Genomic DNA, 25,177 nt, shown 5'->3' on the forward strand with positions numbered 1-25,177 from the left:
TATAAGACTAGTCAACGACATTTTTATCATAAATATTCTACATCTACATGACTCTGCAAATCACATTTAAGTGTCTGGCAGACCGTTCATCGAACCACCTTCACAATTCTCCATATTCCAATTTCATATAGCGCTGGGAAAGAACGAAAACCTATATCTTTCCGTACGAACTTTGATTTCCGTTATTTTAACGTGGTGACCGTTTCTCCCTATGTATGTCGGTGTCAACAAAATAATTTCGCATTCGAAGGAGAAAGTTGGTGATTGGAATTTCGTGAGAAGATTCCGTCGCAACGGAAAACGCCTTTCTTTTAATAACGTCCAGCCCAAATCCTGTATCATTTCTGTGACACTCTCTCCAATATTTCGCGATAATACAAAACGTGCTGCCCTTCTTTAAACTTTTTCGATGTACTCCATCAGTCCTATCTGGTAAGGATCCCATACCGCGCTGCAGTATTCTAAAAGAGGACGGACAAGCGTAGTGTAGGCAGTCTCCTTAGTAGATCTGTTACATTTTCTAAGTGTCCTGCCAATAAAACGTCTTTGGTTAGCCTTCCCCACAACATTTTCTTTGTGTTCTTTCCAATTTAAGTTGTTTGTAATCGTAATACCTAGGTAATTATTTAATTTACGGCCTTCAGATTAGACTGATTTATCGTGTAGCCGAAGTTTAACGGATTCCTTTTAGCACTCATGTGAATGACCTCACACTTTTCGTTATTTAGGGTCAACTGCCACTTTTTGCACCATTCAGATATGTTCTCTAAATCGTTTTGCGCCTTGATTTGATCTTCTGATGACTTTATTAGTCGATAAACGACAGAGTCATCTGCAAGTAACCGAAGACAGCTGTTCAGATTGTCTCCCAAATCGTTTATATAGATGAAGAACAGCAAAGGGCCTACAACACTACCTTGGGGAACGCCAGAAATCACTTCTGTTTTACTCGATGACTTTCCGTCAGTTACTACGAACTGTGACCTCTCTGACAGGAAATCACAAATCCAGTCACATAACTGACACGATATTCCATAAGCACGCAATTTCACTACAAGCAGCTTGTGTGGTACAGTGTCAAAAGCATTCCGGAAATCCAGAAATACGGAATCGATCTGAAATCCCTTGTCAATAGCACTCAATACTTCATTTGAATAAAGAGATAGTTGTGTTTCACAAGAACGATGTTTTCTAAACCCATGTTGACTTGCGTCAATAGACAGTTTTTCTTCGCAGTCCGGAACCGCGGGACTGCTACGGTCGCAGGTTCGAATCCTGCCTCGGGCATGGATGTGTGTGATGTCCTTAGATTAGTTAGGTTTAATTAGTTCTAAGTTCTAGGCGACTGATGACCTCAGAAGTTAAGTCGCATAGTGCTCAGAGCCATTTGAACCATTTGAACAGTTTTCTTCGAGGTAATTCATTACATTCGAACACAATATATGTTCCCTATTCCTGCTGCATATCGACGTTAACGATATGGGCCTGTAATTTAGTGGATTAGTCCTACTGCCTTTCTTGAATATTGGTGTGACCTGTGCAACTTTCCAGTCTTTGGGTACGGATCTTTCTTCGAGCGAATGGTTGTATATGATTGTTAAGTATGGAGGTAATGCATCAGCATGCTCCGAAAGGAACCTAATTAGTATACAGTCTGGACCAGAAGACTTACTTTTATTAAGTGATGTAAGTTGCTTTACTACTCCGAGGATATTTACTTCTACGCTACTCATGTTGGCAGCTGTTCTCGATTCGAATTCTGGAATATTTACTTCGTCTTCTTTTGTGAAGGCATTTCCAAAGGCTGTGTTTAGCAAATCTGCTTTGGCAGCACTGCCTTCGGTAGTATCTCCATTGCTATCACGCACAGAAGGCACTGATTGTTTCTTGCTACTAACATACTTCTACATCTACATCTACATTTATACTCCGCAAGCCACGCAACGGTGTGTGGCGGAGGGCACTTTACGTGCCACTGTCATTACCTCCCTTTCCTGTTCCAGTCGCGTATGGTTCGCAGGAGGAACGACTGCCGGAAAGCCTCCGTGCGCGTTCGAATCTCTCTAATTTTACATTCGTGATCTTCTCGGGAGGTATAAGTAGGGGGAAGTAATATATTCGATACCTCATCCAGAAACGCACCCTCTCGAAACCTGACCAGCAAGCTACACCGCGATGCAGAGCGCCTCTCTTGCAGAGTCTGCCACTTGAGTTTGCTAAACATCTCCGTAACGCTATCATGCTTACCAAATAACCCTGTGACGAAACGCGCCGCTCATCTTTGGATCTTCTCTATCTGCTCTGTCAACCCTACCTGGTGCGGATCCCACACTGATGAGCAATACTCAAGTACAGGACTAACGAGTGTTTTGTAAGCCACCTCCTTTGTTGATGGACTACATTTTCTAAGGACTCTCCCAATGAATCTCAACCTGGCACCCGCCTTACCAACAATAAATTTTATGTGATCATTCCACTTCAAATCGTTCCGTATGCATACTCCCAGATATTTTACAGAAGTAACTGCTACCAGTGTTTGTTCCGCTATCATATAATCATACAATAAAGGATCCTTCTTTCTATGTATTCGCAATACATTACATTTGTCTATGTTAGGGGTCAGTTGCCACTCCCTGCACCAAGTGCCTATCCGCTGCAGATCTTCCTGCATTTCGCTGCAATTTTCTAATGCTGCAACTTCTCTGTATACTACAGCATCATCCGCGAAAAACCGCATACGACCAGAATCTCTTTGGATTTTTTGCCAGGTTTCGAGACAAAGTTTCGTTGTGGAAACTGTTATAAGCATCTCGCATTGAAGTACGCTCTAAATTTCGAGCGTCTGTAAAAGATCACCAATCTTGGGCATTTTACGTCTGTTTAAATTTGGCATGTTTGTTTCGTTGTTTCTGCTACAGTGTTCTAACCCGTTTTGTGTATCAAGGAGGATCAGCTCCGTCATTTGTTAATTTATTTAGTATAAATCTCTCAATTGCTGCCGATACTGTTTCATGGAATTCAGCCACATCTGGTCTACACTTATATTATTAATATGGAATGAGTGGAGATTGTCTCTCAGGAAGGCATTAAGTGAATTTATATCTGCTTTTTTGAATAGGTATATTTTTCGTATATTTTTGGAGGATTTGGGGATTACAATATTCAGTCTCGCTACGACAACACTGTGTTCAGTAATCCTTGTATCGGTTTTGATGCTGGCTATTAACTCAGGATTATTTGTTGCTAAGAGGTCAAGTGTGTTTCCACAACCGTTTACTATTCGCGTGGGCTCATGAACTAATTGCTCGAAATAATTTTCAGAGAATGCTTTAAGCACAATTTCGGATGATATTTTATGCGTACCTCAGGAATTAAACGTGTATTTTCGCCAACATATCGAGGGTAAAAATTGCGAATGATTTTTAGAACAATTGTCAGTCGTATATTCAAAAAATGAAATCAGTTTTTGTTGGTCAGGCTCAGTTTTCTTGTGACAGGTTCCCCCTCTATAGAAACATTGGGCTTTGGTTATTCTGATGGTACATAATTTAGTTATTCTGTAAATGTGGCTGCTGAAAAGCAATCGCATAATGCACTAGAAATTCTCATGTAAGATCCTCAGTTCGAAAATCCATGTCCAGAGAAGACGGAGTCAGTCATGCTCAGATGCTTTGTACCAATGTAAATAGCACAGCTCCTTATATATATGGTGTTTCTAAAATGAGTGTAGAAAATGAGAGCGCTTGTAGACTGGGTCATAAAACGCATATTTCACATAGCAACCCATGTTTCCATCCCTTAGCGTACGGCGCTGGAAGTCATTGAACAGTGTCACGCTGTGCCAGGAGGGTAGGCACACAATATGGCACCCAAGCTGTCATGGTAACAGGTCTACAGGGGGACGGTTTCAATATATTAGAGACATCGAGGTAAAAGAGAGTCGGGTTGAAGTTTTATTACCTTCATTTGCAACGCTGTAGTCAATATAGCTGTGGATAGGCCAGCTGGGACAACACTACGGGTTTTCCGCCTCTTACTGGAACGTGAACGTGTTGCTTTTAGCTGTGAAAATGCCTGTATGATAGGTGTTGCATAGAGGGCAGCACCTGTGCACACTGCAGAGACTTTTTGCTCTGCTTCAGTTTGTCATCAAATGGGAACACTCTTATGTTTGTTACTGTGTGGAGAGGACAGGAGTCGGAGCATTGTTCTTGGGAGGGAAGGGCAGATATGCACAGTCCTTACGGAGCAGAGGATGGAAGTACTCGCTAGTAGTAGGGTAATGTGGATCCTGGTGCAATTTCGATATCAAATTGATATGCAAATTAGTTATATTGGTCAATTAATTACCTCAACCATACCCACCCACACCCCACTCCCAGATGACGTTATGTTTTCCTCAGCCTGCAAGTTGGTCCTCACATCCTACCCCCTCCCATCCCCTACCCCCACCTACCTTATTGGTGGGAACTACGAATTTTGTCGGGAATTTCGAATTTTGTCGGGAATTTCGAATTTTGTCGAGAATGTCGAATTATGGTGTGAATTTCTTTGTCCCTAAACTGTGCTGACGTCCCACCCCACCCTCCACCTGGGAATTGGCGGGAAGTTAAAAATGGCGATGCTCTTTTTGGGACTCGAACCCTGGTCCTCCTGGACGGAAAGCCCAAGTCCTCCTATACAACACAATCATCCCACCAGAGGCTCTTGGAATTGACAGGAACTTAAAAATGGCGGTGCCCTTTCTGGGATTAAACCTTGGTCCTTCTGCATGGAAAGCCCAAGTGTACTCACCAACACATGGAAACTACCCAGATGCAGGAGAGGAAGGTTAGGTTAGTGCACTTTATTTATTTTGGTTGGGTAATTGAAGTGAAGATCGGTCCTAATTACGTAATTAATCAGACCAATCGGTCCTAATTACACAAGTAATGTGTTGTTCTGTACCGTACATAAGAATAATACTCACGAAGGACTGTCTCCGTCCTTCCGACGGTCATCTAGCACACAAAATAGCGGAATTGGGTTGATTATGTCTTCATGGATCCTTAAGAGTATGAAAGGAGGCGTGATAGACGCAGCAGGATCCCATGGTTTGTTGCTGGAGAATCTAGACAATATTGCAGCCAAAATTCGAAACTCCTGCCTATAGGGTAGGTGGGAGAGGGGGTTGGGGGGTGCGGGGAGGGGGAGGGTACGGGCACCCACGTGCAGGTTGAGGAAAACATGTGACGCCATCCGGGGTGGGGTGGTGGTGGGCATGGTCGGGAGTAAGTAATAGATCAATTTAATTATTGTTAGTTTGTTTATTAATGTGAATAGTGGTGTGAATGAAAAGTAAGATCTTAAATGAATATTGTTATGTTTATTAACTGAGTACAAGTTAGTGTGACAACTGTGATTGTACAGAGAAAGTGAGTTATACTCTGAGGGGAATATTGTAAGTTACAACTAGCGAGTTTAGGGGTCTGGGAAAACAACAAACATTTTAAAATAACTCTGTTATTTAGAGAAGGAGTTAGTTTGATGTTTATGGAATTTCTGTAGTGTGGGATGGGCTAAGGAATTGCTTTGTGAAGCATAAAGAGTCAATTCGGAGCTCTGCCGTCATCATGTTCGGATGCAGATATAAGGATCTCTGAATAGGTGGGATAATTTTGCAGAGGAACGATTAAAACTTGATCATAGATTGCTGAAAATTGGATGCGAACGTGTGAGAAAAAGGAACACATGAAATTCTGATTTTAATACTTAAACTGTTACTTCCGAATAACCAAAATCAGCGTGGCATGTTTACAAGCCGTGACCGCAAAAGGAAAATGCATAGTGGTCGGGTTGTCTAATACTTGAGCGAGCATTCTGTCACAGTTAACCTGTTTGGTAATCTTTTTGTTAACGGGTTTGGTTAATTACCGTAAGATAGCTATTACAAGTGACTTTGATTGCATGTGAGTGTTGAAACTAGAAATTAAGGTTAGCACCGGCTTGCAGTGTCTTTTTCGTATCAAACAACTGCTGTTATATTTATATCGAAGTTTCCACTCACAAACTGTCTTTCAATCAGTCGCTTAGTTAACTTTATACTGAAAAAAAATTGTTGCATCCACCGGATTTAATGTTACTGGTTCTACTACAGCTCTTCCAGTACAGGAACATAATTATTTTTTAACAGGGAAGGCGCGTGGACCGCACTGCAGAAGAAGAAATCACTGCAAAGTGAGTGAACACTATTTGTGTAGGTATGGTCATCATAATTACTACGTCGCAGGTCGTCTTGCGCGGAGCTCCGTGTTCAACAAAGTACGCTGAAAGGTGTGCTCCGAAATATTTGTGCCTGCTGGAGTATTGTACTGCGTCGTTACGTCTGCTATACATCGCCGTATATATCGCTTTATAGAGCGGATAAGTTTCCGATTTCTACGCCCAACACCTTCTCGCCTACTCGTGGTTTCACTGTCTTACAACCACTTCCCTTGCATGCTCACGACAGCGATGCGCGAAAAGCTCGCGATGGGCAGTGGTCATAATGCAGTGAACAGGACAGAAAACTCGTCTTACAGATAAATATACCATATGAACGCAGCGCGACTCTGCACACCCCTCAGCTGTTTAAAATCGATTCAGTCATGACTGGACGTAGATATGACTTTGGTACCGGCTTCAAAATGGTTCAAATGGCTCTAACCACTATGGGACTTAACATCTGAGGTCATCAATCCCCTAGACTTAGAACTACTTAAACCTAACTAACCTAAGAACATCACACACATCCATGCCCGAGGCATGATTCTAACCTGCGACCGTAGCAGCAGCGCGGTTCCGGACTGAAGCGCGTAGAACCGCTCGGCCGGCAGGCTTTAAAAGTAACTTTGATATATTAGCCCCATTTCTTCCACAGAAATGTACGAGCTACAGTCCAGCAGACGGGAAATAGCCGGCGACTTCATTTTCTGTGCAGACTCTAACCTGAGTCACTTAGGTTCGAAACATTATAGTAGCCGGCCGAAGTGGCCTAGCGGTTCTAGGCGCTACAGTTTGGAACCGCGCGACCGCTACGGTCGCAGGTTCGAATCCTGCCTCGGGCATGGATGTGTGTGCTGTCCTTAGGTTAGTTAGGTTTAAGTAGTTCTAAGTTCTAGGGGACTCATGACCACAGCAGTTAAGTCCCATAAAAAAAATTATAATAATTATGGCAATGATAGAAAGAAAGACAATTATTTCATTATCACGAAGCGAAGTGAGACTGACATTTTAAACTACCAGTTTTCTTTACGTAACAGTTTCTTCAAAATACACTGCCTTACAAAAGAATGTGAAGCACCCAGAAGACATGGTCGGATGTCAACGTAACTTCGTACACCTACAAACCACCGGCGGGTATGTATTGTATTGTATTGTATGTTAACCGGGGACCTAGAAACGATGGAGAGGCTCCGTCCCTGCGGCAGCCGCAGTGGTCCACAACCCCACGATGACTACTACAGTCCACTTCACCCCTCCGCCGCCCCACACCGAACCACTCTTTCAGGGTTATTGTGCGGTTCGGCCCCCGGTGGACCCTCCCAGGGAACGTCTCACACCAGACGAGTGTAACCCTTATGTTTGTGTGGTTGAGTAATGGTGATGTACGCGTACGTGGAGAACTTGTTTGCGCAGCAACTGCCGACATAGTGCAGCTGAGGCGGAATAAGGGGAACGAGCCCGCATTTGCCGAGGCAGATGGAAAACCGCCTAAAAACCATCCACAGACTGGCCGGCTCACCGGACCTCGACACAAATCCGCCGGGCGGATTCGTGCCGGGGACCAGGCGCTCCTTCCCACTCCCGAAAGCCGTGCGTTAGATCGCTCGGCTAACCGGGAGGGCCATCGGCGGGTATGTAAACGATTTGAAGTGCAACACTCTATGAGAGGTAAGATGGCCACTGGAGTGCATTAGTGTTGTCGGTCTTTTGTGTTCTTATGAGGCCTGAGGGTGTATATCGGAGCGTGAACAGCGTCAGATGTTGAATGATCACTGTGAAGGACACGAAGATGTGTACTTGTGTCAGACAGCGTTATCCGGACCTGACCTAGTTTGAAAGGGTCCCCATTCAGGATCTTCATTTGACCGACCTATCCAGATCTGTGAGGCATTCGCATCTGACCGTGGCCCGATGTTGGTCTGTACGGGAACGTGAGGGCAGCAATACTTGTCGTCAAGGTTCCAGTCGGTCACGTAGACCTCCACAAGGGAGAATCGCCGTATTGTGCACCAAAATCACTGAACTCCTTCTCATTTGTGCCTGCTAGTCGAGAACAAGTATTTAACTCCCTGCAACATTCTGAGTCATCCTGTATCATTGGTCAGACACTAACAGCAGCTGGGGTAGGGAATTACCGCCTCATGCATAAGCTGCCGTTGAGAGCATAAAACAAACGGCTACGTACGGAGTGGCGCGCCATGATCGGCGCACATGGACTGCTGGTGAATGGCATCACATTGTTTTCAGCGACATGAAGTATGCCGGATAACCATAGTAGGCGAGTATGACGACAACCTTGGGAGAGGTCCCACTCTTCCAATCATTTGGAGAAGACGCATCGCTGTTATGCTTAACATCATGGTGTAGGTATCCATCGGGTATGACTTCAGGTCACGGCTGGTGGTGATTGAGGCTCTGACGCCACAACAGTATGTCACAGACATCCTGCGTCCTCGCGTGTTACCTCTCAGGCATGTAGCTTGAGGAAGAATTCGCTCTTTTGTATGCATCATGAATACACGTACCTTGGGGGGGGGGGGGGGGAGGGGGAATACGGCCTTCGGCAGTGCGTGGGAGACAACCGCGTTATTGCGGATTGCCCCATACGACGCTATCTGCCACAAGATTCGGTTGCAGTTTTAAAGGCTGAGACGGTAGCGACACGTTGTCTGAGCGATATGCTGCGCGAGACAAATTTCGCAACGCAGTGCACCACAGTTTACTGGCGGAATCGGATTAATTGTCTGCACTGTTAGACTATTAAAATTAGTCGTTGTGGCGCAAATTTTCGTTTGTTTCCAGTCACTTATATACCAAGCTGCGAATACATACCTACATGGCATTACATGTAGGTTGATTCATGGAGAAATACACTTAGCATGGTGTACGCATATATGCAGTGGCATTCGCAGATACATGTTTCCGTCGCAACCCAGGGCAATTTAAGTCTTTCATAGGACAATTTAAATAATAAAGATAAATCTATGATTCGAAATGTACATTGCGAAATGAAATAAGCTATTGTATTGTATTTCATGACATTACATGTAAGTTGATTCATGGAGAAAGACATTTAGCATGCTGTACGCATAAATGCAGTGGCATTCGCAGATACATGTTTCCGTCGGAACCCAGCGCGATTTAAATCTGTCATAGGACAGTTTAAATAATAAAGATAAAGCTATGATTCAAAATATACATTGCGAAATGAAATAAGCTATTGTAAGAAAATTGACAGATTTGACAGTTAACAGTCCAAGTACATTTTCTTTTAAATTGAACAAAATATTTCTCTTAAGGTCATTTGAGTTTTTAAAACGAAGAAGTATAATGGTATAACACTTGATAACACGAGCAGTTCACCTTTATTTGCAAAAGAGGTATATTGCCAGCATAACTTAGCTGCGGCTGTATTGTCCACGCAGACATGAGATAATGTGGAAGAAAATTACACCGTGCCGGTTTTATTTACCACATTGCTGTCTTGTTTTGGTAGTATCCCCTGTAGGCTTCAATGGGAATTATATCACTACTCTCCTTTTTTAATTAAGAGCTCCAGGATGTTGTTAAAAAAACTAAAAACACAATATCTCCATAGGTAAAAATGGTACGAATACTAAGTATACACGAAAATACTCAGCCATTTGCATTTTCTGACATGCAAAACATTTCATCGGTTTGTGAAGTATTAAGAGATGTCGTCGATCCGTGGAACATCATATAGCAAGAAACGTACAAACTTGTTCAGGTTGGCCACAGTCCAGAAACTATATTAATGCACATTTCTGCCCTGTGACACAGATCGCAAACACGTACCTGTTGTTGAGCTATCTTACGGATCACGTGAAAATTTTTTAAAGTGTCATTACAGCCACGAATTGCAGAGGATCACATACGCATGCAGCTTAGAAAGGGTGTCCAACTGTTTTGGCAGATGCACGGTGCTCAAAAGACTTTCCTGTCAGAGCAAGACGGAGGCAAGACTAATATTAGGCTGTGACATAGGGCAGTGACATCCAAACAGCATACGTATACTGGGTGAACATTAGTAAAACCGACAAACCGCAGGGACGAAATGATAATTAAATCAAGGCCGTAAGCTGTCGACAGGCGTTGATATACATCAACGGGGCAGTTGAAATTGTGTGCCCCGACCGGGACTCGAACCCAGGATCTCCTGCTTATATGGCAGACGCTCTATCCATCCTTTTTTTCATTTTGTTCGCTTTCATTCGTTGAATCTGCTCGGATCGGACGTCGTAAAATACCCGTTTAAGTTCGTCGTTGATCGATTAACTCATTTTTTTTTTAATTACAGAGGGCAGCTAACTGTCTGACCGAACACGCTGAGATACCGTGCTGGCTGTCTGAGCCACCGAGGGCACAGAGGATACTGCGACTTCAGGGGTTTATCCCTTGCACGCTCCCCGTGAGACCCACATTCCCACCTTAATGTCCACACACTACATTCGTAGTGCCCTGCCCATTACACTCATTACTCGCGGCAGACAATCTTACCGCGTCCCGTAGGAGTTCGTGCAGTGCGTGTGCATCCTCATGTCCGAAAGAACAGATACCATCTTCATATAACTGCAGGGACGAATTCCTGACTGGAAGGAGGAAAAATGTCCTATGAACAAGTGAACGGAAATGCATCGTTGCCACGGGAGATGGCGCTGACGAATAATAATTCCTCTGACCACGTGCCGTGTGTTCCTTGAGTGCTGCAGGCTGTGTGATTGACGCAGCGTACTGTAAGTAGCAGAATGGTCTGGTATTCATCTCGGGAACAAGCCGAGATGGTGTTTATGTATGGCCAAGCAGATGGAAACGGTCGAGAGGCAGCACGGCAATACCAAAACAAATACCCTCTCAGACACCAACCACATCTCACAATATTTCAAGTCCTTTTTGGGTGTTTGTGTGATCATGGGTCCTTTCAGATAGACGAACGTGCAGAGAGGCGACTTGAAATGTTGTGTGATGTGGTTGGTGCCTGTGAGGGTACTTGTTTTGGCATAGCCATGCTGCCTCTCGACCGTTTCCATCTACTTGGCCGTACACAAACACCATTTCGGTTTGTTTCTGAAATGAATACCGAACCATTCCGCTGCATACCGTACGATGCGTTAATCGCACAGCCTGCAACACACAAGGAATACACGGCACGTTGTCAGAAGAACTTTCATTCGTATAAGCGTCATCTACCGCGGCAACGATGTATTTCCGGACACGTGTTCATGGGACCTTTTTTTCCTCCATTTCCAGTCATAAATCCGTCCCTGCAGTTTGTCGATTTTATTAATGTTCTGCCCGCATCTCGTGGTCGTGCGGTAGCGTTTTCGCTTCCCACGCCCGGGTTCCCGGGTTCGATTCCCGGCGGGGTCAGGGATTTTCTCTGCCTCGTGATGGCTGGGTGTTGTGTGCTGTCCTTAGGTTAGTTAGGTTTAAGTAGTTCTAAGTTCTAGGGGACTGATGACCATAGATGTTAAGTCCCATAGTGCTCAGAGCCATTTGAACCATTTATTAATGTTCACCCTGTATATCTACGATGGGAAAAAATGGAAATGACCGTATGGCGTCATTGGCCGGGAGGCACCTTCCGAGGCAGGTCCGGCCGCCTTGGTGCAGGTCTTACTACATTCGACGCCACAATGGGCGACCTGCCCTCTGGATGGGTATGAAATGATGATGAAGACAACCCAACACCCAGTCCCTGAGCGGAGAAAATCCCCGACCCAGTCGGGAATTGAACCCGGGCCCATTAGAACGGCAGTCCGTCACGCTGACCATTCAGCTATCGGGTGCGATGGGACACATACATAAATACGTTGGCGGCTCGACCACAAGTGTAACGGGGAGCTGCTAGAACCATATGAAACGCATCCGATCAGACGATGAAACTAACAAGCAGAGCAGGTAACTGTCGGGCGCAGATCTGAATGAAATTCTGCATGGAGTGTAGTGCATCCAACCCTTGCCCAACGGATCAGGTTGTCAACCAATTACAGACATTAGTACTTAGGCGTCAAAGTAAAATTTCTTCGTCATCTTCTCAAAAACTACAGTATGGTTCAAATGGCTCTGAGCACTATGGGACTTAACATCTGAGGTCATCAGTCCCCTAGACTTAGAACTACTTAAAGCTAACTAACCTAAGGACAGCACACACATCCATGCCCGAGGCAGGATTCGAACCTGCGACCGTAGCAGCAGCGCGGTTCCGCACTGAAGCGCCTAGAACCGCTCGGCCACAACGGCCGGCAACTGCAGTATGCCGAATAACAAACCTAAATAGAAGTCAGTTCCTTTACCTATGCAAGATTTCGTCAAAATCCGTGATTCACAATTGTCGACCTCTCCTTTCGAGACTCTTGTATGTCACTGACAAGGGGAGGCCACGACGTTTGGAACGCAGATTTACTGTAAACTTTATACACTCGTAGTACTCCATTAGGACAACAAAATGTGTAAGCAGTAGCCCGTACTTCTTAAGCGTTACTGAGAAAATCGCAAGATAATTTCGGTCGTCGAATATATATATATATATATATGTGCGTGGCGATTTTAACCATGAAGCGACTGCAGCCGAGTGGTGACGCCACGGTAGCTCAGCGTGTTCGGTCAGAGCGTTAGCTTCCTTTTCCAATAAAAAAAAAAACTGAGCGAACAGATGAACGAACAAACTGAACGGGTGTCATCTGACGTCCGCCTGAACAAATTCAGCGAACAATATAGAACAAATTTTTTTTAACCGCTATTAAAATACACTCGATACTGCATAACCAATTATCAGCGCCGATTTTTAAGGAATACTGCGTTATGCATGGTTTGCTTCCAAACCATCGTCTGAAAGAGAGTTTTTTTTTGAAAATGTCAGCAAGGTTTGTTTTTCCACAGAAAACGTCAAAAGACCTTGCGTATGCGGAAACATAGCATTTATTCAATGGGGCTGGTGCCGTTTAACTTTATGTTTTCCATCTTTTTACGAAAAATACCATCCTGCAACTTGTACTCGTAATGTGGAAAGCGACGATTAATTATACATCCTTCGAAAGCCGTCTGTGCCGGTCAAAACTTGAAGGTAACAAGTCGTTTCGGGCTCCTTCCAGGTATAAGGGATTTCTCAAATCACGGACAAGCATACATTTTCAGTATGACTTTATGCATTTGGTCGTTTACTAGTAGATAGTTATGAATATTACATTATTTGCGATAATAAAAATTAGTAGACTGCCAAATAACATTGTAAATTTAATAAAATTTCATCCGATTAGACGTACTTTCCCCATTATATCAGTTGTAATATAAATAATAAAGAAAATGACTGTGTTGAAAATAAAAAAGGAACTGACGAACGCAAATCGATCCAGCGATCCAGCGGCTTGAACGCCAAACACATAAAAAACACGTTTTGTTCTATATTGTTCGTTGAATTTATTTCAGGGCGGACGTCCAATGATACCCATTCAGTTTGTCGATGATCCGTTCGCTGAGGTTTTTTATTATAAAGGGTATCTAACGCTCTGACCAAACACGTTTTTTTTGTTTTTTTGTGCATTTTGTTCGTTGTTGATCGTTGTGTTTGGTCGTTGCGGACGTCACATGACATCCGTTAAAGTTCGTTTGTTGATCCTTCCACTCAGTTTTTTATTACAGAGGCCAACCAGCTCTCTGACCGAACATGCTGAGCTACCGTGCCGGCACCACTCGGGTGCAGCCGCTTCATGGTTAAAATGGCCACGCACAGATATATATATCCGACGATAGAAATTATCTTCCGATTTTCTCAATAACGCTTGAGAAGTACGCGCTACTGCTTACACATTTTGTTGTCTTCATTGAGTACTAAGAGTGTACGAAGTTTACAGTAAATCCGCGTTCCAAACGTCGTGGCTTCCCTTGTGAGATAGTTTGGACGCTATGATTGTCTTTGACGTGACACACGCTCTTAATAGGGCCCTAAAAGTAAGAGGGTTGTTCGGAAAGTAAGGTCCGATCGGTCGCGAAATCGACACCACACTTAAACTCAAAAATATTTTATTTGCAACAGTTAGCTAGGCTAGACCTTCCAGCTACTTCTTTATATAGTCGCCGCTCAGACATTTACTGTAGCTTTGTACCAACTTTCCAATGCCCTCGACATAGAAGGCAGCTGCCTATGGTTTCTGCCAATTCTCAACTCTGGTCTGAAGCTCGTTGTCTGTGCCAAAATATTGTCCTCAGAGCCAGTGATTCATGTCAGCAGAGACAAAAATCAGAGGGAGCCAAGTCCGGGCTGTATGGTGCGTTATTAAACACTTCCCATCCGAAACGCTGCAGACGTGTCCTCATTGCCCTTGCAGTGTGCGGTCCAGAATTGTCATGAAAAATGAAATGTATGACAGTTAGGTTACATAGGGTTATGCGAAATCAAGGGAAATCTCTCAGCAAACACCCATACTTGGCGGGTGACATTATTTTCTAGGTACTTTTACACGCTTACTGTGAGCTCAGAACTGAAAAGAATGACGCGACGCCACCAACGGGCGTTCTGGTGACACTGACCAATACATATGCGCAAAGCTTCATAGGGTTCTCACTCTGGTTTCCATTTCGCGACCGATCGGATGTTGCTTTGCGAATAACCCTCGTGAGACGTAGATAATCCGTTTTTCTCACACGGCTCTTAGGAGAAAAAATGAACTAATTCTGTGAGGTGCAATCCAGTTATATAAAATGAGAGTTTTTATATACAGGGTGAGTCACCTAACGTTACCGCTTGATATATTTCGTAAACCACATCAAATACTGACGAACCGATTCCACAGACCGAACGTGAGGAGAGGGGCTAATGTAATTGGTTAATACAAACCATACAAAAATGCACGGAAGTATGTTTTCTAACACAAACCTACGTTTTTTTAAATGGAACCCCGTTAGTTTTGTTAGCACATCTGAACATATAAACAAATACGTAATCAGTGCCGTTTGTTGCATTGTAAAATGTTAATTACATCCGGAGATATTGTAAGCTAAAGTTGACGCTTGAAACCTCCGACGTTCACTTGCGTGTTGTAACAAACACGGGCCACGGTTGGCGAGCAGTATCTGCAGGGACATGTTTACGATGACGACCGTATTTACGAGTGTGGCTGTAGTGCACTGGTGTGGTTTGGTCTAGCTGTCGCAGTGTCCGCATGTAGCGCTTGCTGCTATTGTTATTCTGCATTCGTCTCCGCACGCAGACTAACTGTAGTACACCGTGTTACCGGACGTCTGTGATAGTGTAGTGTTGTAGGAACTATGACCATGGTGTATTCGAACTCTGAAAAGGCGGAGATGATACTCATCTATGGCGAGTGTCGACGAAATGCAGCTGAAGCCTACAAGGTGTATGCAGAACGGTACCCGGACAGAGAGCATCCAACGTGCCGCACATTGCAAAATATCTACCGCCAACTGTATGCAACAGGTATGGTCGTAGCACGCAAACGGGACCGTAACAGGCCCGTCACAGGAGAAGCGGGTGCAGTTGGTGTGTTAGCTGCTGTTGCCATGAACCCACACATGAGTACACGGGACATTGCGAGAGCCGGTGGACTGAGTGAAAGTAGTGTCATGCGCATACTGCATCGTCACCGCTTTCACCCGTTTCATGTGTCGCTACATCAGCAATTACATGGTGATGACTTTAATCATCGAGTGTAATTCTGTCAATGGGCATTAACAGAAAATGCGTTGCAGTTCTACCTGTTTACCGATGAAGCGGGTTTCACAAACCACGGGGCAGTGAATCTACGGAACATGCATTACTGGTCCGTGGACAATCCTCGCTGGCTCAGACGGGTAGAGCGACAGCGACCGTGGACTGTGAATATATGGTGCGGAATCATTGGCGACCACCTCATTGGTCCTCACTTCATTGCAGGGGCCCAAACAGCTGCAACATACATCGCGTTTGTACAGAATGGTCTGCCAACGTTGCTCGAAAATGTCCCACTGGAAACGCGTCGACGTATGTGGTATCAGCATGATGGTGCACCTGCACATTCCGCAATTAACACTAGGCTGACCCTTGAAAGGAAGTTCGACGGGCGTTTCATAGGACGTGGAGGACGCATAAATTGGCCAGCCCGTTCTCCTGATCTTACACCTCTGGACTTCTTTCTGTGGGGTACGTTAAAGGAGAATGTGTACCGCGATGTGCCTACAACCCCAGAGGATATGAAACAAACGTATTGTGACAGCCTGCGGCGACATTACACCAGATGTACTGCGGCGTGTACGACATTCATTACGCCAGAGATTGCAATTGTGTGCAGCAAATGATGGCCACCACATTGAACATCTATTGGCCTGACGTGTCGGGACACACTCAATTCCACTCCGTAATTGAAAACGGAAACCACGTGTGTACGTGTACCTCACCCCTCATGGTAATGTACATGTGCGTCAGTGAAAAAGACCAATAAAAAGTTGTTAGCATGTGGACGTAATGTGCTGTTCCAGTCTCTTCTGTACCTAAGGTCCATCACCGTTCCCTTTGGATCCCTACGTAATTGGGTGCTCTCCGATACACACGATCGAACAGCGGAGGAGTGGTACTCAAGCGTCAACTTTAGGTTACAATATCTCCGGATGTAATTAACATTTTACAATGCAACAAACGGCACTGATTACGTATTTGTTTATACGTTCAGATGTGCTAACAAAACTAACGGGGTTCCATTTTAAAAAAACGTAGGTTTGTGTTAAAAAACATACTTCCGTGCATTTTTTTATGGTTTGTATTAACCAATTACACTAGCCCCTCTCCTCACGTTCGGTCTGTGGAATCTATTCGTCAGTATTTGATGTGGTTTACGAAATATATCCAGCGGTCATGCTAGGTGACTCACACTGTATACCGGAGTCAAAACAACTGCCGGAATGTCTGTCTATTTGAACACTCCTCGTGGCATAGCGCGACAGTGAAATTCACAACAATGATCAATCTGGCTTGTAAAGAGCAAGTTGTAATTTCATCACGGATAATGGGATAGTAGGACCGATCACAAGAACTAATTAGAATGACTTCTATATTACGCTCTTAAGGTGTGACCACCTGTTCCCTGATCATTGATGCTACTAATAGACACGATGAACACGAATTCCATCGACAAAATTTCGGAGGTTGTTCCGGAATATTTTCTGAGTTCTTCGCTACAACGGACACATGGTCTTTGGTGGCTCGTTTCGGAGTTATTTGCTTTTCGTTTGATTCCTTTCCCTGAGCTTAGGTGTTGATTACAGTGATGGAAACATACTCCAATAACCACAACTGTACGTCACCTTTTCCATAAATTTCACAGAAAATTTTGCCACCGTTTCCATATCACCACATCAGAAAATATTTCGGCAAACAGATTCTGTATTGTTGTTCGTTAAAATGAATATTTTAATCAGTGTCGCAAAAAAAGTATCTAAAACTTTAATAAATACTTTAGTTTCTTTTAAAACAACATAATAAAGCATAAATTAAGTATATACTGTTTTTATCAAACACAACCCGTGATTGTTCTTCAGTTTTTATTTTTCTTATTAATTGGTTTCAGGCATGGGAAGTCACAAACGCATCAAATGACTATCGTTGCCTCTGTGTATCGCTGAATAACTTTAGGAAAAGGTATTAACCCCGGAAGGTGTGGAGGATAAATCACAGAGTAACAGCGGTCTCTGACAGTGCAACAATAACAAACATCAGACGGTGTCAAAACTAAGCAAGATAATGGAGTGCAAGCGGGCGGGTGTATAGAGATGAGAAAAATTTGGCTACCTGTTAAAAACCGTGGCATAACAAAATTGAAATTTGTAAGTATTGTAATAAGTTACGTATATCAGGCCAGGTTTCTATACGGGGTGTTCCAGCAGGAATGGTCAGTATTCAGGTATATGACAGGAACAGCATTCGAAGCAAAAAGTCTAGTAAATGTGGGCTCTAAAATGCGTACGTTAGTAGCTATGAGCACTTCTTCATCTTCGATACTATGAAACAATTCTTCTACTGTAAGCTCCTTGCCTTCCATATTTTGAGAGGAAGCAATATGGACAAAAACAAGAAAAAATTATCTAGTAAACATGCGCTCTTAAAGGTTTACCTTAAGAGCTAAGCGCATTTGTTAAGTGGAAGAGATGTGTTTCACAGTAGCTAAGTTGAAGAAGTGCTCTTAGCTCTTAAGTATGCATTTTAGAGTTTTAGCTTAGAATGATCGTTCCTGTCATATCCCTGAATGTAGAACATTCCTCCTGGAACATTCCGCATACGAAAAATACCGCATAACCGTAGTAAATATATTAAACCAGCAAGTTATGCATATATTTAGTATGCACTGAAAATTATTGAATTAATAAAGAAGAAAGTGAATGAGTAGGGTGAGATCAACGGTCTGGAAGTATGAGAACTATTTTAAGGAATTACGTAAAGTTTTGCAGATGTAAGCTGCTATACTGTGTTGTATTATCTAAAATCAACGGAGGGCAGTGTGCTAAATTTTTATTGGTGTCAATGTCTTTCAGCAGGTTCACCCTTCGCCCTCTGTTCGCCTGAAGAAGGTCCGTTAGACTGTATTTGGTACTTGTGATCTTCGCTCAACACGCACCTAAACAAAGTCTCACATTTACATTGTTTCGTATTTATTTAATTTTTCAATGTACTACATTCCTAAATACCCTACTTTTTTAACATTTAAACATTCTTCTGTTGATATTTGTTATTATTCGTATAAACTAAGCTACCCTGATATATGAATCTTAAAACAATAGGCAAATTGTTAGTCACAGATTTCAGTTTAGCTATAGCGCAGATACTTGCCAACAATATTATTTATCATATTTCGTTTTCCCCCTGCCCCACCGTCCCCCTCCCCCCCCCCCTCCCCCCCCCCCCCCCCGTCCTCCGATACCCTTTATATTTACTGTACGCTTAGATTCAACGTTGCATTGTAAAAGACAACTTTACGCGTTTCTTTGAACGTCCTTAAGCTACCATACATTTTTTCAAAGCTGTTTACCCATAGACAATCGTTTTTTACAGTGGTAGTCTGTTATTGTCGGATAATGGCCTTACAAGTCGAAAACAGATGAAAAAGAAAAATATATACGCTGGAATATTTACAGTTTGCGTTTCTCTCTCGTAAATATTAATTTATTATACAAAGCATTAATGAACACTGAATTAATATAATTAGCACTTATTTGTTGCATGTCGTACAAAATGCAGGTGAGATAACTTTGGCGTAACTCGTATGTTTGAAACGCTGAGATTGTTATTGTGGAAGTCGAGCTGCACAGATAAAATTTCGGAGTTTTTTAGAGATATTTATTGAATATTTTGGTATGAGAGACCTGTAGATCCCGCAATTTTATTATAGCGTAATTGCATTTCGTTTGTCTTCTTACCCCTACTTAGTTTGTAGCTGTATTGCTCCGACAATATCTACACAAAGGTGCAAATGTCGACCGTATATGCTGTGCGTCTTGTTTGGAAACAAATTTCCCCAGTTGATCATGGCACTATATGTTGATGCGCACTTTACTCTTCGCCGACAAACTTGCATTCAATACAGTTGCGTTTTATCTGTTTTCAAGCTGTGCTGCATTACTCTGTGTTCTATGTCGTGCGTGTGATATGTGCATATTACAGGCTTTTTCACAGTTGCGAAGGTATTTTACAGAAACGAAGGTAATAGGGACGACAAGCCGAATAAATCACAATTACATTATTACCCTGTAACGAGTCACCCAATACGACGGGTCCTTGCTACCAAAATACTCAGTAAAGGATTGTGAATAACCTCTGACATTATTTGTGATGTGGTTCGGATTTACCCTGTAGATGTACAGGATGTAAACAACAACTGTTTACACCGCACTACAGTGGTGTAGAAGAAGTTGGTACGAACAGTTTGATGTAGCACTCTTGTGGTCTACTCTTGTACACTTACGCCATCGGCTTAGTCACTCAGAATTTGAAATTTTGTATTTCGTTAACAGTAGTAATTAAAAATTCCTAGTGAGAGTAATGATATTAAAAGAAAAAAGACTTTTGTCAAAGTTATGGATAAGGCCAGTTTTCGGACTGAAGACTACAACAACGGCAACTATAAAAACTAATTACGTTTACAGTTAGACCTAAACTTGACCCTTAAAAGAACAATAGTCTCGTCGTAAGAACACCACAGACATAAAACGATTTAATATTTAATTTAACACCGTTAAAAATTTACAATATTTTGAGGTAAAATTTGTACTAATGTCAGTTTTGCAGTTGCAAGTGCAACAAGAACGAATGTTTAATATTCAAGGACGATTTTAGCGAAATAAAGAAACGAGCTTCAAACGGGTATGACTGCTCAAGTTGATGGCTTAAGAGGACGAGAGGATATTCAAAGCCTCGCGCTACGTGCATGCGCCTTAGCTGCGGCGGCTTTCGTAAGCCAGTTTGAGGTTGTTTCCCGGCTTCATAGACGAAAACGGCGCTGTACCCATTTATTAGTCTCGACTTCCTCCTACACCACTGTGGTACGTTGTAAACAGTTACCGTTTGTACCCTGTACACAATAAAACTATTATGATCAGAGAAGAAACAGAACGAGATGTTACATTTCGCACGCAGCGGCGTTTGTTACTTCACAAAAGTGGAGTGTTAGCTGAACAGTTAAAGAACGTAGAAACACGAAATTGTTTCTCCCACAGTGCACTCAACAGCCTAAAACATCACTGCGGTGTCTGTTACATAATGCGACAGCACAGCGCCTGCAGACATCGTCACAGAGAAACGAAGACAGCTTGTGTACACGGAAGTCCGTATTGCGGAAGTATTCCGATTCGTGGCAGAAACGGATGGAGCCGAAACGTAGGGCGGTAGCCGCGCTTCGCGACTTGCGGACGGCGAGCTGAGGCGACGTACCTCGGCTGTCCCTTCCGGCCGGCGACCACGAGCGGACTGCGGCCATCCGCGACCCGGCGTCCAGAAATAGCAGCTCACATGATCGCGTCCCCACAGAAACGCCAAACGCCACCGCCACCACCTCTGCCTCCTCCTAATTTCGCTGCTCATCCCGATCACAACTAATTCAGAGATGCAGTTACTGTCTCTCTTCCTCTTGAGAGACACCCACATGCCTTGCTCATACTGTGGCATCAAGCAGTCAGGCCTGCAAGATGAGTGGTCTGCCAAGCGTGTGTATTTATTCTTATTTATCGAGTAACATCAGTGACTGATTATGAGCTCTAGTACTCACAATTAAGCTACAATTTATTCTCCTGTTTGAATATTACGCAACGGAAACGGATAACGCACATCTGACTATTAGTAACTTACACAACTCTGATTGTTCACTACGCTCTGGCAATACCACATTTTCTTACTTACCCAACGGCTTTTACCAACATGTGGCCATCGCACTGAATATGAATGGCGCACACATTATAAATTCTGGGTATCACGACTACACACTATTCGAAGAACAAGGCCACCAATCTTTTTCTTTTCACTATCTTTTTTATTCCGATAAATTCTATAACCTAAACACACCATTACATTTTATACAATTACACATGAGAAACTCCGCCCAGTGGGAATGGCTTTACATTGGTGATTCTCTATCTTATGGTCTCGTAATTATCTAACACTACAGTGCACTTTCTGGAGAGGATGGTGGATCTTTTGCTATATCTCACACTTCGACTCTCACACCCATCATCACGAAAATTTCCTCCAGACCGAGCGGTACAAAAAGGAACATGCATAACCCACTGCCTCTGATCCTATCTTGCTACTCTCCCATGCAAACCACACATACTTAAATTACATGAAATACACCACACTGGCAACATAGAATACAACACAAAGAATAGTCACAACGTTAGAATCACATCACTTTCAGCTTTCCCACTTCAATTACTATTCATCCCAGTTTCACACGACACTGCCTCACTTCGTAACTTTTCTTTCCTACTAAGAACTCTGGAGGATATATGCACGTCTTCCTGTGCAATGCAAGCCAAGTGGCATTGCTGGATAGACAGCTGACTCACCTTACTTCTCTCTCAGAGTATTAGAGTTTGAATCTAGTGTCACACGAAAACATAACACGCAAAGTAGGCTTTTAAAGATCTTTGTAATTTTCAAATTGACCACCTGTTAAATAGTATTATTTTTAAATAGTATTATATAAATAGTATTATCTTTAATCGTAAAGAAGAAATCAAGGCTAGACATGAAAGAAAGCTTTTGAAGTTTAGTAATAGAACCACAAGTAAAAGTGTTAATACAGCAGACTATAGTGGCAAGCACCTATTTTACGAAAGAGTACTAAATAAAACTAATATCACTTTTACGCAGGCTGAGAGTGACTTATTGTGTAAAGGCCTTAAATATAACTTGCCTTCTAAACTCGATAAATATCCAGTTATCTGTAATCTCATTGTAGATCTAAAAACCGGCTTAGAATCTCTGAAATTAGAGAAAACGGAGCAAGTTAAATGTGGCTACGAATGTAATAACATAATAGAAAAAGAAATTAAATTATCTCCTAATAGTCAGTCGGGCGAATATAGTATAGTTAAAAACATTAATCATAAACTTAGAGAGCACGACGCCTTAGTCACTAAGAGTGACAAAGGTAACACCGTTGTCGTGGCTTATAAAAATGAATATATAGAGAAAACTGTAAAGTTTTTTGAGGAAAACGACATCACTGAGGTTACCGTAGATCCTACTGCTGAACTGCAAAATGAAATCCGGCGTACTCTAACTAATTCCGGCAGCCTGTTCAATAAGTTTCAAAAGAAAGGGCTTATAAATATGAACCCGAAACCACCCGTGCTCAGAAGCCAGTTTAAACTGCACAAACAAAATCACCCGATCCGCCCTGTAGTGAATGGTATAGGCAGTCCACATCACACTCTTGCTAGGCGCCTCCATTTTAAAATTAAAAATGCTTTCACATTTGAAAATAACTCTTCTATAAAAAATAGTAAGGAATTAATTAACAATATTCAATCTGTAAGATGTACACCTGACACTAGACTGGTGTCCTTCGACATCGTCAGCCTCTATACAAATGTCTCGGTTGATGAAACCATAGACCTTGTAAAAGAAAATCTTTTTAAGCATAAAAAACTAAGTGAAACTCAGATTGCTGAACTTATTGGTTTGCTTAAGGTCATATTAAAATACAATTATTTCACATTTTATGGGAAAATGTATATACAGCCAGATGGTCTAGCAATGGGCAGCCCCCTCGCCGGTATTCTAGCAGAGGTCTTCATTAACGCCCTGGAAACAACATTTTTCAATTCTAGTTCAGAATTACACCAAAAAATCCGCTATTATGCACGTTATGTGGACGACATTTTCATTTCTTTTGATGGCACTGACCATGAGTTAGAGCAGCTCTTCGACACTTTCAATGGTTTACATGAAAAAATTTCCTTCACAAAAGAACGTCAAAATGATAAACGTGAACTTAATTTTCTAGATTTAACAATTTCTACACAAGATAATACCTTCCATTTCAATATCTTCCGCAAGGAAACATATTCAGATAATGTCATTCCTGCTGACTCAACTCACCCAAAAGCGCACAAACTGGCGTTTTTTCATTCCGCCATTCACCGAATGGTAACCACGCCTTTATCACCTGCGGATCAACAAAAGGAATTGAATGTCATCAAAACGATTGCTGTTAATAATGGATACAACCAGAATATGATCGATCACCTGCTTAATAAGAAAATTTCCCAAAATTGCTCGACTTTAAGTAATAACCTCCCCACAGATACCACAGAAACTAAAAAATTTATTTCCATCCCTTTCTTGGGTAACATATCGTATAGGATTAAACGTCTTCTAAATAAAAAATATAACTGTAACGTCTCCTTTTCTACAGACAACAGTTTAAAAAGAAATCTTATACATTCAGTAGAAATTGCTAACGATTGGTTTTCTAATTCAGGTGTATACAAACTAACCTGTAATAACTGCCCCTCATATTATATTGGTCAAACAGGCAGAGCTGTTAAAACACGATATAAAGAATATCTATTAGGTAAAAAAGGAGCTAATGTTTACAACTCTACTTTTGCTGAACACCTCTTGATAGCCGGCCATACGCCTAAACAGTTAGAAGACACGGTTATCCTACACAGACAAGTTAAAGGACGGAGACTAGATCTGTGGGAAGAGTTATTTATTTTTAAACATCTAGAGCTCAAAGACGGTAATATACTCAACGATCAGTTGAACCTTGCCTGTAGACAATTTTTTGAAGGCTTTAAACCCGTACTATTTAATTCGTAACATTAATGTTGATAACCTCAGTAGTCTATTTCCTCAGGAAGCAATAATGCACTTTTATATCTCTAAGCTCACTACCCTTTATGCAATGTGATTTACTCATGATGTATGGCTGCCACTACATCGGCCCTCATGTAATTCTCGCTTATCCTAAAACCTCGGATCCCAGTGAATGTATATTAAGTAGATTGTGGACCAGGTTTCGTAATTTATGTCTTAAGATGCCATTACTGTTTATTCTTAAAGTTTTGACTTATATACGTTCTATGTGCTTCACTAATATGGTAATATAATTTTATTTTGGTTGTATATGCCACTGCATGTAACTCATGGCGTATGCGCCACCTGCCTTTTTGATGTATGTTTTTACGTTATTGTTCCTAAGGCTCCCACATTGTCATAATGGGAGTGTTAAATGCTTTCCTTTTATTTGTCACTCTATCTAAGGACGCAATTAATATTTATATTTTACATGTTGCTTCAGTACGCCAATCGGCACATAGTTCGCGACCTGAGCGCCACCTGCCCTGGCCGCAGTGCTACCACGCAGGCCGATTTTACTCAGTTGCTTATGCGCTCTCCATCTTCCATGTACTTAATTTTATTTATCTG

General features: G+C 42.5%; 1 protein-coding gene across 1 annotated transcript in view; it reads right to left on the reverse strand.

Moving 5' to 3' along the window:
- LOC126183787 (SET and MYND domain-containing protein 4-like) overlaps positions 1–21,198 on the reverse strand; it is a 187,201-nt gene extending 166,003 nt beyond the window's left edge. Inside the window, exon 1 of the mRNA XM_049926026.1 lies at positions 21,173–21,198. The gene's annotated coding sequence lies outside the window, so the exon portion shown is untranslated. The remainder of the gene's footprint in view (positions 1–21,172) is intronic.
- Between the last annotated feature and the right edge of the window lie 3,979 nt (positions 21,199–25,177).

This window comes from Schistocerca cancellata, chromosome 4 (assembly GCF_023864275.1).
Source record: "Schistocerca cancellata isolate TAMUIC-IGC-003103 chromosome 4, iqSchCanc2.1, whole genome shotgun sequence".
NCBI lineage: Eukaryota > Metazoa > Arthropoda > Insecta > Orthoptera > Acrididae > Schistocerca > Schistocerca cancellata.